This window comes from Polypterus senegalus, chromosome 12 (assembly GCF_016835505.1).
Source record: "Polypterus senegalus isolate Bchr_013 chromosome 12, ASM1683550v1, whole genome shotgun sequence".
NCBI classification, from domain to species: Eukaryota; Metazoa; Chordata; class Cladistia; order Polypteriformes; family Polypteridae; genus Polypterus; species Polypterus senegalus.
In genome coordinates, this window is record NC_053165.1 from 82646243 (window position 1) to 82663846 (window position 17604).

Genomic DNA, 17604 nt, shown 5'->3' on the forward strand with positions numbered 1-17604 from the left:
GGCTGAGACAGGGGACACGTTTGTGACACCCGTGTCACCTGCCTGGAGTTTTCAGATGGGCACTTGAAGCCTCTCCTGTTTGTGCGTCAATGGCACAAATTTCACTTGGGTTACTTTGTCACCCGGGACCAACTGTGCCATCCCTCAAAATACATTTGGACGTGAAAGGCACCAAACAGACTGATGAGGGGCCATCACTGACTCACTAAAGCAGACCACTTCAGCTGCCATTGCTCAGATATGGAGGCATCTGTAAAGTACCTTGGGGTGCTGCTCATTGGCGGAACGCACCAAGCAAGCTGTACTGGCACAGGGCACGCTACATCAGCCCCTTGTGTGAGCTGGCATCCCATCTTGTAACTGAGCAGCTTCAGAGCCAGCAGCAGGGCGTCACGATCAGGGCTGAATTGCAGGCTCCTGTTGCTTTTTCTGTATTAGACGCCATTTTGTATAACAGCTGTTAGGGTCGCAGCCCCGTGTTTTAGGGGTGTGGTCTCTGGGGTCATGACCTCAAGTTCATTGGCACAATGGGATCGGCGTTTGCACTCAACTTTATGAGATCTGCGGAAAGACCCGTTTTATGATCTGACTAAAAAGATCACAATATGCAAGTAAAGGCAACTCGGGCCCCTTCTTCAGATGAGATGTAATCAATTATGATTATTGATTATCAGTTATTATCAATGATTACATCTCGCCTGAAGAAGGGGCCTGAGTTGCCTTGAAAGTTTCCATATTGTGATCTGTTCAGTTAGCCCATAAAAGGGGACTTCTCGTTACATCCATAATGGCTGACACGGTAAACACCTTAGCACTCCAAGCTGTGGATAAATCCTCTAAACACTGTGCCCGGGTGGGCCGCCGCCACGCTAGGAGGTCAGAGCGTTACCTCCCCCGGCGGTGCCTCCGACTCCTGCATGGCTCCATGGGACTTGGAGTGTGGTGCAGCCCTGTTGGGGTCCATGGGCGCTGCCAGGGGGCGCTACAGCTGCTCCTGAGCCCGAATGGGCAATTCTTCCATCAAGCACCTGGCACACTTCCTGGTACTCTGGGAGGAGGGAGACGAAGCTCACCTGGAGGAGAGAAAAGGAAAAGAGTTGTGTGCTTGGCAGGGAAGACCATGTGTGCTTTGGAGTTGGGCCTCTGCGTCTGTCTGTGCCAGGTTGGGGCAGTAGTGCCCACCTTGGAGGTCCACAACACACACACACACACACACTTCTGCTTTCTGCTAATTGATCTTCGTGTCTTGCCAGGTTTTGTGTTCTTGCCTGATTTTTGACTTTGATTCCTGCCTCTCGTCTGCGTTACGGTCGCTTTGTTTCGATTTTATTTGTTTTGTTGTGCCTTTTGCACCCGACTCCTGGCTCATCCCAAATGATTAGTTAACGAGATCCTGCCGAGCCGGGATGCAGGGGGGTCCAGCTACTGATCTAAAAGAGTACGTACTGTAACTGCAAAAGAATCCATTCTGGCACTGCATTGGTGTCAGCGGTGGGATGAGCGTAAGACCTGCTGTCTAATGTGATCAAGGGCCGAGTGCCACTGCCTGGCTTGGCACCTTCTGAAAGGCCGAGGTCAGGGATCTGCAGTGCCATTTGCAGCATCAGCACAGGGAGGGAGACAACTGAGAGATGGCTACCTCTGCAGCTCCACCAGCGCTTCTCCATCTGCTCAGGTCTGCTGGCCTCACCGCACAGATGTCGGAGTTCATGGAGCTCAGAAGAGTGTGAGAGGTTGTGCTGCCAGTGACCCCAAGTGAGCCCCATGAAGGAGGGCCTGTGGGTAACGGATGAGGCGGACCTCGGAGGGAGAGTCTCCAGACCTGGAGTGGCGTCTGCAGCATCCGTTCAGAGAGACGCACCTGCGGGCCCACCGCAATCGACAGCTGGAGTGCCACCCTAACCCTGCTGCAAGGTGGGATAGCACACCACTCAACATCCTGGCAGTGCCACCGAATGGCAACACAGTCAAGACCCCTGCTGATGTGCTTCTATCACCAGCTGCAAGACCACCCCACCGTTTTAAGGAGTTGGGGTGGTCACTGGGGGCTGACAGGTTTCATCAGCAAGGGAAGAGCCTCCCATAGTATGAGTTGGCATTCCATCACCAGCAGCAGGGGCACTGCAATGGGCGGCATGCAGAGATTTAACAAGGACCCTTACCCAACCGGGTGGCCAGTACAATGGAAGGACTGGGGGGATGAGCGTGGATACATATTTTCTTCCCCAATACGCTAGGTGGCAGCCCCCTTGGGTTAGGATCCCCACACAGATGCCAGCAGCACATGCTGGGACTTGTAGTCCCGTGAGGCAGTCTTGTTGGGCTCCAGGGGGGGCTGCAGGGATTTACAGTTCCTACATTCAGGCGGTGCCCTAAGACCAGAATCCCTCCCAGGCCTGGCATAAAGGAAGCCCCTCAGCCTCATTCAGGCAAGCTGGCATCAGGTGGAAGAGAACAAAGCTTACCAGGGAGGTGTGGAGAGAGAGAGAAGAGCCGAATTACTGCTGTGCCATTGTTGGAAGCTCTTCAAGGTTTTTGTGTCTAATTTGTGTATTTGCACCCGGGACTGGTGTCTGTGCAGTTGTGTTTTGGGGTACCGCAGTGCCCCCTACTGGGCAAAGTGCCCAAAAAACAAAAGCCGCAGACAGAAGTCCAGCAAGTGTGGCGACGGAGCAGAGCCCCTCTTAGGGCCACATGGAGGGCACAGCGCTGGCACTACAAGTCGAGACAACAGGGAAGCAGCTTGAGATGGGAGGCGGGGTTTGCTACAGAAAGATGCTATAAACAGCAAAGGTGACATAAAAATACAAGATGGCAGACTGAAGAGAAAGGGACAAAGTCCTCGCTCCACCGGCGAGCGCTGCGAGGAAATAAAAGACAAGTAAATGTGTGCTGACGGGGCCGGGACTTCAGCGCCTCATCTCACCCCTTGGGTGGGCAGCAGCATATGATTTAGTCCAGTAGAGGCACTCATGCCCTATAGGTGGCGCTATACAGAGAAAGAAAGAAAGAAAGAAAGAAAGATGCTTTGATAGAAAAGCAAACTGAATGATCAGCTCATATGTGGACACCTTGGACGATAAACTCAGACCCTCTCTGGAGATTCCGCACTAGTGGGGGGTGCTGACAAAGGAGAGGAGTCGGGGGGGAGAACGTGGAGGCCTGTCAGCAATTCAACATCAGCAGAACCAAAGAGCTGCTTGTTAAAAAAGCCCCCTACGCCTGTTCACGGGGTCATCGTGGAGGTGGTGGTGCACTGCTACATGTACTTTGGGGGTCCACATCCGCGACAGGCGGCACTGGTCTTGTAACATGGAGGAACTGACGATGACGGGTCCCTTAGGAGGTTGCGTCCCTTCTAGTAGGGGGTCTCGCCTACTGCTTTTCGTGCCCCTCAAAGACCCCCCAACCCCTTTAGATCGCTGGCTTTTGGCTTTTGATTTGTTCACTCACTCTCAAATGGTCCTATAAGAGGGGGATTTCTGATGCGCACACGTCAGTGTGGATTTTACAGACCCCCCCAATCCCTTTTCTTTTTTATTGCTTCAGCTATCTAAACAGAACAGGAATGTAAGGGTGGTCATAAATTATGAGGCCCCCCTAAAATATGCCTTTGGCTTGGAGGCGCTGCACAGTTCTGCACCTTGGACCGCAGTGGCTCCGGGGGGAGTGCTGGGCCAGTAGTTCTGACGCCGGGGGTCTGTCAGGATCAACTTCCAGCTGTTTGTGGTTTCTTTCATTACTTTCAGTTGACTTTTGACAAGGAAGAACTAAAAACTGCGATGATGATGATGATGAAGAAACACTGGCACTTTATATATGGTGGGGGTAAATGGGGCAGGGGCACATAAAGAGGGTCCAGTCTCCTGGCACAGAACCATCTTATGGCACCATGTGGTGTTTAACGGGTGCCATGTAGCTCTTTGTACACTTGCACTGTTTGCACAAAGGCCATTCTGTCTCAGTTAGGGGGTCTGATGGCGCCTTCTTTTATTATTCAGCACCTTTCATTCAGTATGTCTCACGTTTAACAATTCAGACCGGCTGGAGTGCCCAGAGTTGCCCGGGTATATTTGTAGAGTGGGTTAGGACACAAAGCAAAGGTTTCTGTATTTTTTAAAATGGTGGTCCTGTTGCTATTGATACCCCCAGTGCCTCAATGTCTCTGTCCTCGTGAGTCGAGAATGTGTTCTTTTCAGATCCGATTGGATTGTAGAATTGTGGCGACTCCTTGCGGGGTTGTAACCGCGAATGCTGTCATGTCCGACTTTTCCTCTTAGTTGAAGGTAATGAGTTCATAGCTCTTAAAATATGAAGAAAAGCCGACAAAGCAGGAGTTAAACGACAGCCCTGTGACTCTCCTTTATGCTCTCGATCAACTCTCAGCCAACACCCTGGAACAGCGCAGCTTACAGCAGACAGGAGGGGCACGCCATGTTGGCGGGTAAGTCATGTTCACCTCGGAATCGTTTGTCTGCTAGTTCGGCTTCAGTCCTTTAGGATGTTTCACTTGCTCTAAGCCAGCAGGTGGCACTGGTGTACAAAAAAAAGAAACACTGGGACCCCCAGGGTCAGAATTTTGGGTTCCAGGGTAGTCTATCTTGACCATGTGGTCCTGGAAAGCAGCTGTGCTAAATTTAGTCCTGATTTTTCAAGTGGTGTGGGATTGTATAGGAAACAAAAAGACGGATATACGGACAGACAGATGGACATATAGATGGATGGGTGGACAGACATACGGACGGGGTGTACAGATAGTCATACAGATGTACAGATAGCGGAACATACAGACAGACAGACTGACAGACACAGACAGATAGTCAGATGGATGGACATATAGACGGATGGTTGGACAGACATACGGATAGACGGACAGATATTTAGACAGATAGATGGATGGACAAACAGACTGAAATACAGATGTACAGACAGAGAGATGCGAGTACAGACAGACTAACTGACAGATGGACAGATGGATAGACAGACAGACAGATGGACATATAGATGGATGGATGGATGGACAGACATACGGACGGGTGTACAGATAGACAGACAGTCAGTCATACAGATGTACAGATAGAGGGACATACAGAGAGATGGGAGTACAGACAGACTAACTGACATATGGACAGATGGATGGACATATAGACGGATGGTTGGACAGACATACGGACAGACAGATATTTAGACAGATAGTCATACGGACAGACAGATAGGACAGACAGATAGATGGATGGACAAACAGACCGAAATACAGATGGACAAATAGATGGACAGACAGAGAGATGGGAGTACAGACAGACTAACTGACAGATGGATAGACAGACAGACAGATGGATGTACAGACGGACAAACTGACATATGGATGGACGTCCAAACAGATGGACAGGCCGAAAGACAGACATTCTGACATATGGACAGACAGATGGAGGGACAGGCAGACAAACGAGAGTACAGACGGACAGGTATACTGATAGTCGGACAGACAGACTACTATACAGACAGACAGACTGACGTATGGGCAGACAGACGGACATTCTTTTCATATGTCAGTAATGTGAGAATCGCTGCGTTTAGCAGACTGACTCAGCACCACACAATACGTCGAGCTGGGCGTTGAACCAGGGGTCTTGTGCCTCTCAACACACATAAAGCCAAGAGCCTCCATTTTGCTTTTTGTCTCACAGCTTTTCTCCGTCGCAGGCCCTGAAGGAGACCTACATGGTGAAGGTGAGGGGTCCAGCCTCTCAGATGCTGCGTGCCATTGGCGTGAGTTGCTCGCGCTGTCCCGTCACGCCTCCGATGTCTCGTTTTGAGCGAGTGCCCCCACTACTGGACCCCCACCACCACTTGTAATGTAAACAGTCGGCATTCCTCCTGAATTTACGGCTCCGCTTCCGAAGTCGTATCTCATTCTGCCGTGCGGTCAAAGCGCCACGCCACAAATAACGAATGACCCCGCTGCCGCTTACAGAGAGTCAGACGTTTGGCGCATGGACAAAAGAGTAAAAATGTAAACTGAGTGGAAGCCGAGTGTGTTACGAAGAGCAAAGGGCTTCTAGCAACCTGAGGAATACGGCACTCTGGAGTATTAGGCAAGAGGCCAGCATGAGAAAGAAAAATAAAAAGACGAGAGATGAGAGATCTTAATCAAGACCGAAAAAGAAGGCCAGACTGGTGCTATGGGGGCAGAGTGGACTATGGCGCCATTCATGACCTCCGCATCCTCAACCTCTTAGGACTCGGAAGTACGTGATGGCCATCAATGAAGAGCTAAGGAGCCACGGGGGCCTTCGGCTGGGCACAGGGGCTCGAGTGGGGCTGAACACTTTGCTTGACTGGAATGTGAGCGGCGGCTCGGTGGGTTCAGTTAGCGTCCACAGGGACCCTGAGAAAACAGACCGAAGTGGCTGAAACGTCCCAGGGTGACGCTGATTTGGTCCTCCTCTTAGGAGTGCGAGTGACAGCATGTTATTCATTTTCCTAATTTAGGAAATTACTGCGAACATCACCAGAATTTAGGAGACCCCCGTGAGCCATCCTAACTCGCTAGGATCCACCAGAAGATGGCGTTCAGGCAGGCGTCGGCACGCACACCCTGCCGTGAAATCGAGAACCTCAAATGTGAACTCCTACTCATCATGTCCGACTGTGAGGCACAGCAGCACGAGTTCTCATCCTAGTCCATGATGAACGCGGGCCCAGGGCTCCCCGTCTGTGCGGAGTCTCCATTTCGACTTCTCAGGGGTCCGGTGTGAGCGATGGCAACCTCCAAAGCTAAAGGAGAACGTGGCTTCGGACTGTGAGGGCCCCGGGGAGGGCTCTTAGGTAGCAGCAGGCTGGATGAAGACCCCGACAGCCCCCCTGGGTGGCTTAACAGGGAGTTGATCTCACCGTCAGCCATGCCTTTCTGCTCATACTCGCCCGTTTGCGTCCGACTGGTGATTTTGGACCCTCAATTGTGTCTTCAGGTCAAAGCTTTGAAATTCAAAGGCCTTTCAACGTTGCAGATATCTGACGTGGGCTTTTGGTTTTGCTCTCCTGACTCAACTGCTGGCCGCCTCGGCTATGAGTGCAGATTCTTGGTTATAATCCTTAAGACTCTCAGGAGCATCACCGCTGCCCATAAGTACCACAGATAAAACTGTTTCAGAAATAGCGGGGCGACGGCCGTCACTGAGGGGGCACGGTGTGACAATAATGGAGCCGTTCGGCCAGCGCAGGTGCACCAGTCCGTCAAATCAAGGTGAGGTGCGCCAGTTTTGGACGCAGGCTACTCGTCTTGAAATTGACAAGCCGGCGTGGAGCAGGGTTTCCTTCAAAAGTGCTCATCTGGAACGTGAGCTCACATGACAGGCATCCTCGTTTGAGGCTCCTTGGCTGCCATTCGAGATTCCTGTCCTCCCTAAGGTGCAACGAGGCTTTGACGTGACCCCCCCACCACCCCTCAAGGGAAAATGATCTCCAAGAAAAGTTCTGCTTGGAAACTTGCGGCCTCAGAGAGCTTGGATTTCCTGCAGCTCTCTGACCCTTCGCATACTGGAGGCCAGACTGGAAATCTGCTTGATTTGGGTTTTCAGTCTCCTGCCATCAATGACGTGACGGGCCAGTGGTGCCACGTTGAGAAGCTTCTGGAAGGAGCTCAGCTGGTCGGCCTGGTTGAGGGATTCATGTCGGATATCTCCTCTGTTGCACCCCAGTATGACTGAGCGGTAGTGTAGTGTGTTTGGGAGGCATGTCTTAGGGGCAACAAGGGGTTTTCTGCCTGGTAGAGCGTGCCAGGGGTTTGTGGTGGTGCAAGGCTTTGAAAACAGTGTGGCACAGCATGAAGATGTGGGTTCTGCTCCAGGCTCCTGTGTCCGTTTTGGGAGCTCTTGAACCCGACACTGTCGGTAATGTCACCGGATGAGCTGGACAGTGAAGACATCACGAAGCAAGGGGATGGTGCAAAAAGGTGCCAAGTGCTTCTACTAAAAACAACAAAATCAACGCAGTGGCCAAATAAATATCCATCCATCCATCCATTTTCTAACCTGCTGAATCTGAACACAGGGTCACGGGGGTCTGCTGGAGCCAGTCCCAGCCAACACAGGGCACAAGGCAGGAACCAATCCTGGGCAGGGTGCCAACCCACCGCAGGACACACACAAACACACCCACACACACTAGGGCCAATGTAGAATCGCCAATCCACCTAACCTGCATGTCTAGTGCAGTGCAATCACATTTTTCAATAATAAATAAATAATCCAAATCAAAAGGTAAAAATCCCAGATGTTTAAAACAAGGCTAAAACGAGAATAAAATCCCGCTGACGACATTGGGGTCACACCAGCCGGGTTTTGCTCCTTCCCAGTCTCTCCAGCCACCGCGGCCCTCATGCTACCGCTCAGGGTCAGTTGTCCTCCCGTCTTCCTTCTCGCACTCTTAAGTCGTCCCTCAGATCCCGAGGGCAGTGCCAATTGTACCCACACTATTAAAAGCCTCAGTGGGAGCGTCAATCACTCTGGGACCCCTGACTGTGCGGACCTCTCTTTCCCCCAATGCTGCTCTCTCGCTTTGTCTCTTTCTTTCCTTTACCGTTCCCCCCTTCAACCTCGTGCTTCTCCTATTTATTACGAGGACGTGGCTCAGGTGTGGCGATTAGCAGCTCCCGGCTTCAGTTACGGATGCAGACGATTCCTCATCTGTGCACATAAGCAAGGAAATGCCCGCCTCCGGTAGCGGTCAAGGAACCTCTCCGGCCACACTACCTCGCCCCCTCTTCAAGCCGCGAGTGCAGCGATTATTTATTTAAAAACTGGGCTTTTATTCGGAGCCGTGGACCCGCTATACCCCACACGGGCTTTGTGGGTGTAGGTGCCTGTGGGCAGAAAGCTGTATAGCCGCGGAGTATTTAATGTGACATGTGATCAGCACAGCCATCTTTAACTGACTCTCTGTGGGTCGTTATGGGAAGAACTGAACTGACAAGGATAAAAGGGGAGAATAACGAAAATTGAAGAAGAGAAAAGCCACATGAGAGAGAAAGTGAAAAACTGGAAAATGAAGCCAATGTGGAGGAGAGGAGGTCAGGATACCCATGAGGGAGTGAGAGGAGTGATGCCCCTGTTGAGCATTAGGAGCCAAAGCCACCAGCGTGCACCAAGGGTCATTCTGTGGATGGGAAGATGGATTTGGGCTCTGAATGTCCCAGCAAAGCCTTCAGAATGTTGTGATCTGGAGTCATGGGGCCTCCGAAAGGCCTGTAAAAAAATGTCAGGACCTTCACCAACCTGCACAGAAGAAGCTCAGGCACCGAATACTACCTGCAGGATTCAGCTGAAGCAGACCCCAAAAATGGGGAGATGGTAAAATAACATGAACTGTTTCAAAACATATCAGAAATCTTCACAAGAGAGAGGGTGACCATAAACCCCTGGCATGAAGACAGAAGGACAAACAAAGGTACTGTTGTATTGGCTTTCTGTTTCCCTCAACTTTCTATTTACTATTTTCACTGCAATTTAAGAATAGCAGAAAAAAAAGTCAGAAGTTACTTCAAGGACCCCAAAAACCTCCAAAACAAGGGGGTCATGAAGACTGCTGCACAAATGAGTGCAAAAAAAAGAAGAATTCCTAACTGTGTGAGGCCTTTGAGCTGTCCTGTAAAGCAGGCCAGAACCCTCACCAGCCTGCCCAGAAGGAAACCAAACGGTGATGGAGGAGGTCACGATGCTCTCAATGATGGCCGAGTAGAAAATTCACAATATCGACCTTGATATGCCAAGCTTCTTAAGGAAGAACAATCTCTGCCTGGCCTTCTTAATGATGCCGTTGATGTGCTTGTCCCATTTTAATGTAATAGTGAAAGACACCTCCATTATAAAACACAAAAAAAAATTCAAAATTCAAAAGCAACAATAAAACATTAAGCAGGGAATAAGCCCAGGGTGTAACACAGCACCGGTAGGTAAGCAGAGTGCGTGGTCCTCAGCCCACCACCGTCTGGATCAGGCCATTTGAGAAGGTTACCACACAGATAAAATATTCTGGCTGATTGTATCGACGATTTACATATTTGCTCAATTCTGGATGGGATTGATTTACTTTAATTACACACCAGGCGGTTTGTGTTCAGTGGAATGGAATGAAGCGCCGCCGCCAGGGCAGATTCCACTCAGTCGGCCATTAGCACTCATGTGGAACAACAGCACGGCACAAATGACTGCTTCTCACTTTACAGGCTCAACCCTTTTTATTTATTATATAGTGCCTATCACTGTCTATCTTTCCATCTGTCAGTTTATCTATCTTATATAGTGCCTTTCATATCTATCTATCCTATATACAGTAAGTTTCTTGTCAATTTATCTAAATTTTTAATCTTGCCTACTACACCCTCTATCTATCTATTATATAGTGCCTTTCTCTCTCTATTATATAGAGCCTTTCATCTACCTATGTTAAAATGCCTTTCTTGTTAATCTATTTAAATGTTTAATCTTGCCTACTACACCATCTATCTATCTTATAATGCCTTTTACTATCTTTCTAAGAATTACAAATGTAAAGAAAATAGTTAACACATCAATGAAAACAATACAACCTAAAGGTCAAACAGATAAATAAAAAAGGAAGGCTGGTAAAGGCCGTGACTCACTGTGTTGAGAGTCTCCGCACACAAGCACACTCTCGGTGGAGCTGACGCTCTCGCTGTTTCACTTTGTAATTCAGTGCTGACAGCTCAGTGTGGCGCGAGTTCCTCTCCGGGGCACTGAAGTCACAAGTTCAGTCAGCTTGTCTCATTATAAACTGATAAAGCGTTGAGTTTGTGGCAGCAGTAAACACCCATCTGTTGGAGACATGCCAATGTCGAGATGGCAGATATGCTTCATATTCTCTTCTGATCGAACACTCCATCGTAGATAAGGGAGGTTCATGAGGGTGTGAGATACAAAAAAACACAAAACGGAGCAAACGTCGCTTCGGAATAGTTGGGGTATTACCGTGTGGCATAATATATAGAAAATAAAGCTGTGTGCCCCGTGGTTACTGTCTGAGGTGGGCATTTGCATATCTTGGAACAATAGCGGGAGTTTTGTGCATTCGATTTATACGACTGGCATTATAAAATACCAGAAATTTGATGGTAAAATCAAAGCCCAACTTATCCGTGGGAGAACTTAAACATCGAGTACACACGGTCATCATTCAAGAGCGACGCCAAATCAAGACTACACAAGAGCAAGACTTCTGCTTATACAGAAAGAAGACAGGAAGGGGTGGGATCACGGAAGGAAGTGACTTCTGGTAGGTAGGCGTGGTGAAGGGCCGGAAGTAGGCGGAGTCTTGGCGGTCTTTATTTCTGTTGGTCTAGGGAAGAGGAAAGATAGGCATTAGCACCGCTTAACTACCCCCGTCTGTGTGTTTCCCTCCCACTTAGTCCCGCGTGTCTGGCACCATTCATGTCTTAATCTGAAGGCTGGGAGGCAGGAATTCGGAGTCTTCCCCAGCAGTAAAGCACCACACCAAAGGCCTCACCCGTCCATCACGGAGCACTCGATAAATTCTTTTAGCTCAAACTGATTAATGAGATGAGCCGAACCAAAGACGGATAATAAAAGCGTGAGGAGCGGCGCGTCGTCTCTCGGCTTGAAGAGCTCGCTGACGATCGTAAACAGCGGCACAGCGCGTCTGCACGGCCCTCCATTCTTTACGGTTTGTCAACTCTTCGTCTGGCTGTTTCACGGGAGGCTGACAGCTACTGCCTGAATCGGCCACGGCGCAAGCAGCAGACAGGGCTTGAAATTTGAGGGTCTTTGTGGAGAGCAACTGGTTAGAAATCAAAGGATTTGTTTTTTTGTAAAGCAGAGCGAGGCTTGAATGTCCCTGAGCAGGGAGGAGTCATTTAATGAGAACCAGATCCCCCCAAACCCCCCCCCCATATCCTTACAGATCGGGGGGCTTATGGGCTTTGCTTGCTGAAGCGATGATGGAAGCAGAAAGACGGGCCATTCAGCTGGGAGAGATCCTGACTTCCCCGCTTTCTTTGTGCTCCGGCATCTGAACGCTGCGTTCCATACGTTTACCAGCTGCTGTTTGTTTCCTTTTCTGTTCATTTTTTACCAAAGCCTCTTTTTTTTTTTTCTGGGGAGTCCCCACCCCGACTTCCTGCAGGCAATAATCTTGGAATCAATGCACAGCAACCACGCTCACCCATCGATTACTTTGCACAAAATAGCCGTCCATTATCGACTCTACTGTGGTGGGCTGGCGCCCTGCCCGGGATTTTTTTCCTGCCTCGCACCCTGTGTTGACTGGGATTGGCTCTAGCAGACCCCCGTGACCCTGTAGTTAGGATATAGCAGGATGGATAATGGATGGATGGATTATCGACTCTCTGCTTTGTATTTCCCATTGCGACTGATCACTCACTCATGTTCTGCCGTTTATTCAGGCGCAGCAGTCTTAGCAGCGAGACACACGTGGCCCACTCATGCTGTGGATCCCAAGGCCTTCCCGCCATCTTCTATTCCCTGTTATGTATTGCTTTTTCCTGCCATTGCACTGTGGGATAGACAGCTGGGGACCTGGAGAAGCAAGGGACTGGGAGAGGGGTGATTCCTACCCCGGGACGCAGGAGGGCATCCGTCTGGGATTGCATGAGAACCACAGAGCTTGTTGGGAACCTGTGGCCACCGCCAGGGGGTGGATGGATGGTTCAGAAGCCATGGTACGGGAGAGGAGTGGAGGCGGCAGAAGAGAAGGAGAAAGGAAAGAACTGAGCATTGTGGGTCTGTGCAGAAATAGAAGAAAAATGATAAACGCGTGTGTCTATCGGTGTCGAGGCTGATTTTCACAATGGCATCCCAGATGGGACACATGGTGCACAGGCCCACAATGCTCAGTCCTTTCCTTTCTCCTTCTTTTCTGCCGCCTCCACTCCTCTCCCACAAGCTCTGTCTTCTACCTCCCGACTCCGGCTCCCTGAATGGAGTGAGGCGGCCCCTTTTATGATGTACCCTGATGTGCTCACTGATGCTCTTTCTGCTGGACTTCCTGGTGTGTCCAAGGCTCGGGGATTGTCCACAGTCCGCAACAGCATTGAGTTTCCATGCTCAAGTCCCGTGGCCCTGATGCAAACCAGTGGGGCTTCCCTCTCATGTCCCGGGGAAGGTATTGCCCCTCTCCTGGTCCTTTGCTCTCCAGGCGTCCCGGTGGGGCAAGGTCCCCAGTCGTCTGCCACCCTTCATACCCTTTCATACCTGCTATTGCTTGTTCTGCATGTTGTCACAGGCTACCTTCTTCTGTTGCTACCCTTTGTACCATCATGCCCTTTCACACCCAGTCATATTCCACATACCCTGTCACTGCCCTCTGTTACCCCAGTGCCACCCTTTATAATCTGTCACTGCCCTCTATTACCCCAGTGCCACCCTCTATACCCTGTAACTACCATGTCATACTATGTCACTACTTTTTTATTTCCCAGTGCCATCCTTTATTTCCTGTCACACCCTGCCTTCTTCTGTCACTGTCCTTTGTACCATCATGCCCTTTCACACCCAGTCATATGCCACATACCCTGTCACTGCCCTCTGTTACCCCAGTGCCACCCTTTATACCCTGTAACTACCATGCCATACCCATCACTGCTCTTTTATACCCCAATGCCACCCTTTATACCCTGTAACTACCATGTCATACTATGTCACTACTTTTTTATATGCCAGTGCCACCCTTTATTTCCTGTTACACCCTGCCTTCTTCTGTCACTGTCCTTTGTACCATCATGCCCTTGCACACCAAGTCATATGCCACATACCCTGTCACTGCCCTCTATTACCCCAGTGCCTCCCTGTCATACCCTGTTCATACCCTGTCACTGCTCTGTTATATCCCAGTGCCACCCTTTACACCCTGTCACGCCCTGCCTTCCTCTGCCACTGCCCTAACTAAACCTTCACAGGCCTGAGGTGCCATGATGCTGCCACTGATGCTCTCTCTAAATGATTTATTAACTAAATAAAGTCAAATCAAAAGAGGAGTAAGCAGAAGGCTTGGTAAGTTTCACTTATCTGATTCAGAAAGTCAGCTTGTTAAGTTTCTGTGAGGATGTTTAAAAGCCCCAACTGCCCCATGTTGGCATTACTCGAGTAATCGCAGGTCGTGCCCACTATGGCACATCTCTATTTTTTAATTTATTTTATTATTTATGCAGTGCCACCCAGACCCCAAGGGATACAGAGAGGGGCTCCTATTGTCTGAAGCTCTGCTGCAATGATGGAGCGCGGGCAGCGGTGCCTGGCAGCTTAAAAGCCAGCAGGTTTTGCAAGGCGGCACAGTTGTAGCATGCCTGAGCAGGGGCTGCGGCTAACCCACTTTCTAACGGACCCTGTGAGCGGGCGCTTTCTTGAAGATTCAGCAAGCAAGTTGGAGGTTAAAGTGAAACTGAAAACCACAGACACGGGAGATGGTGCTATGGTGGGTGGTGTCGGGGTGACTGAAGTTTCAAGGTGGGCCACTCTGGGCAGCCTTCATGCATTCTTTCCTACTTTTGCTCTTTTCTCGAGTCACACAGCACCGTGTACAAATCTGGCATTTCCTCTGCATCCCCCCAAACACCCCGAGGTGGACGGGTGGGCTTCAGCGGTCGTAGTCGAGCTTCAGGACTAATTCGTAACATCTGCCCGCTCCTACTTTTTTCTTTGTCATTTCCTCTCAAATGTTTGAGGCTGTGACGTCTCTTTGGCTCGGGGGTCGTCCATCCAGCCCTGCAACAACAAACAGCAGAGGCCGGACCCCTCCATTTATCGTGGCCTTCATCTCTTTTCCCAAAATAAGCAGGCAGTTTATCAGTCAGCACTTCCAGCTTCGGGGGAATCGAGGAGCGGCTGATATTCAAGGTGGCTGCAGCCGTGAGAGAGAGAGAAAGAAAGAAAGAAAGAAAGAAAGAAAGAAAGAGGAACTGCAATGAAGGGTGCAATAAGAAAGACCTCCTGAATGTTGAGGCCGTCACAAAGCACTGAGGCCCACTAACAAACGCCAAGACCACAGCAAACTCAGGCTCAGCCAGTCTTGTGATGGGCACTGAAATCACAAAGTCAATCAATCAATCAATCAATCAACATTTATTTATATAGCACATATTCATACAAAAAAAATGTAGCTCAAAGTGCTTTACAAAATGAATAGAGAAATAGAAGACACAATAAAAGATAAACATAAGTCAACATTAATTAACATAGAATAAGAGTAAGGTCCGATGGCCAGGGTGGACAGAAAAACAAAAAACTCCAAAGGCTGGAGAAAAAAATAAAATCTGTAGGGGTTCCAGACCAAGAGACCGCCCAGTCCCCTCTGGGCATTCTACCTAACATAAATCATCATATTTTCATGGAAGGACCTGATGATGATGGTCACGTAGACTTCTGGCTTTCAGTCCATCAATGTTGGTGCATCATGATGCTTTGAGTAGGTGGTGGTGGCGCAGGCCTCCACCACAAAGAAACCGGAAAAAGAAACAGAAGAGAGAGTAGGGGTCAGTACGGATTTTAGAGCCACCATGAATAGTTATTATGAAGAATTGAACATACAGAGTATCAGGATTATGTTAAAGTAATGTGTTTTCAGCAGTGTTTTAAAGTGCTCTACTGTATTTGCCTGGCGAATTCCTATTGGCAGGCTATTCCAGATTTTAGGTGCATAGCAGCAGAAGGCCGCCTCACCACTTCTTTTAAGTTTAGCTTTTGGAATTCTAAGGAGACACTCATTTGAAGATCTGAGGTTACGATTTGGAATATAAGGTGTCAGACATTCCGATATATAAGATGGAGCAGATTATTTAAGGCTTTATAAACCATAAGCAGTATTTTAAAGTCAATCCTGAATGACACAGGCAACCAGTGTAGTGACATCAAAACTGGAGAAATGTGTTCGGATTTTCTTTTCCCAGTTAGGATTCTAGCAGCTGCATTCTGCACTCGTTGCAAATGATTTATGTCTTTTTTGGGTAGTCCTGAGAGGAGTGCGTTACAGTAATCTAGTCTACTGAAAACAAAAGCGTGAATTAATTTCTCAGCATCTTTCAATGATATAAGAGGTCTAACTTTTGCTATGTTTCTTAAATGAAAAAATGCTGTCCTAGTGGTCTGATGAATATGCGATTTAAAATTCAGGTTACAGTCAACAGTTACCCCTAAATTTTTACTCCGTCTTAACTTTTAATCCTAATGCATCAAGTTTATTTCTGATAACCTCATTGTATCCATTATTGCCAATCACTAAGATTTCAGTTTTCTCTTTATTTAGTTTGAGAAAGTTACTATTCATCCATTCAGAAATACCAGTAAGACATTGTGTTAGTGTATCGAGAGAATCAGAGTCATCAGGTGCTATTGATAAGTACAGCTGTGTGTCATCAGCATAGCTGTGGTAGCTCACGTTGTGCCCTGAGATAATCTGACCTAACGGAAGCATGTAGATTGAGAAGAGCAGCGGACCCAGGATAGAGCCTTGTGGAACACCATATCGAATATCATGTGTCTTTGAGTTGTAATTACCACAACTAACAAAGAATTTTCTCCCTGCCAGGTTGGATTCAAACCAATTTAAGACCCTGCCAGAGAGGCCCACCCATTGACTAAGACGATTTCTAAGAATGTTGTGATCAATGGTGTCAAATGCGCACTCAGATCTAAGAGGATGAGAACAGATAAATGGCCTCTGTCTGCATTTACCCGCAAGTCATTTACTACTTTAACAAGTGCAGTTTCTGTACTGTGATTTGTTCTGAAGCCTGACTGAAATTTATCAAGAATAGCAGGTTTATTTAGGTGGTCATTTAACTGCATAATGACTGCCTTCTCTAAAATTTTACTTAAGAAGGGCAGGTTAGAAATGGGTCTAAAATTTTCAAAGGCAGAGGGGTCAAGATTATGTTTCTTAAGAAGGGGTTTAACTACAGCAGTCTTAAGACAGTCTGGAAAGACCCCCGTATCTAATGACGAATTAACTATGTCCAGAAAAAGTCGGGTCCCCAGTGCCCAGCCCAGGGATGAAAGTCACTGCTCACCTACTCATCTTGGCATCTATGGACCTACACAGCAACACACAAAATGGCTTACTGTCACAAAGCACCTGGGCGGCCATTGCTAGGACCTTCCATTTATTTCAGGTGGTCCTCTCCCTCCTGCAAAACAGACATTAAGTGCCCTCAGGACGTATTCAGAAGGCCCATGAAAACATCTAATTGTGGTCTGGAGTGGAGTTCACCAACAAAGCCACTGCATAATAAAGGAGGTTTGGCATGAGGCGTGCCCTCGTGACAGAGTGGTCAGCTTCACAGGTTCAGCATCCTGGGTTCAAGTCCCATTCCCATGTTCTTCATCCTCTCCTCTCACACACCCCACAGAATGCAATTTAGGCTCATTAGCTATTTGAAATTGACCCCTCATGGGTGTGTGCGTGAGTGGGACTGGCAGTGGGCTTGTGCCCTGGCCGTGGCTTCCCCTGCATACCCTCGACTCTTCATTGCCCCGAGTGGCTTTGAGAAGGTTACTTTAGTTTGTCACTGAGCACCGTGTCAGCATTCGGCCCACCCAAGGCAGGCCTGTCACTCAG

General features: G+C 48.8%; 1 long non-coding RNA gene across 1 annotated transcript in view; it reads right to left on the reverse strand.

Moving 5' to 3' along the window:
* Positions 1-16933: 16933 nt before the first annotated feature.
* The window catches only part of LOC120541237, a 134538-nt gene continuing 133867 nt past the window's right edge, over positions 16934-17604 (reverse strand). The window contains exon 6 of the long non-coding RNA XR_005635969.1: positions 16934-17173. This is a non-coding gene — a long non-coding RNA (uncharacterized LOC120541237). The remainder of the gene's footprint in view (positions 17174-17604) is intronic.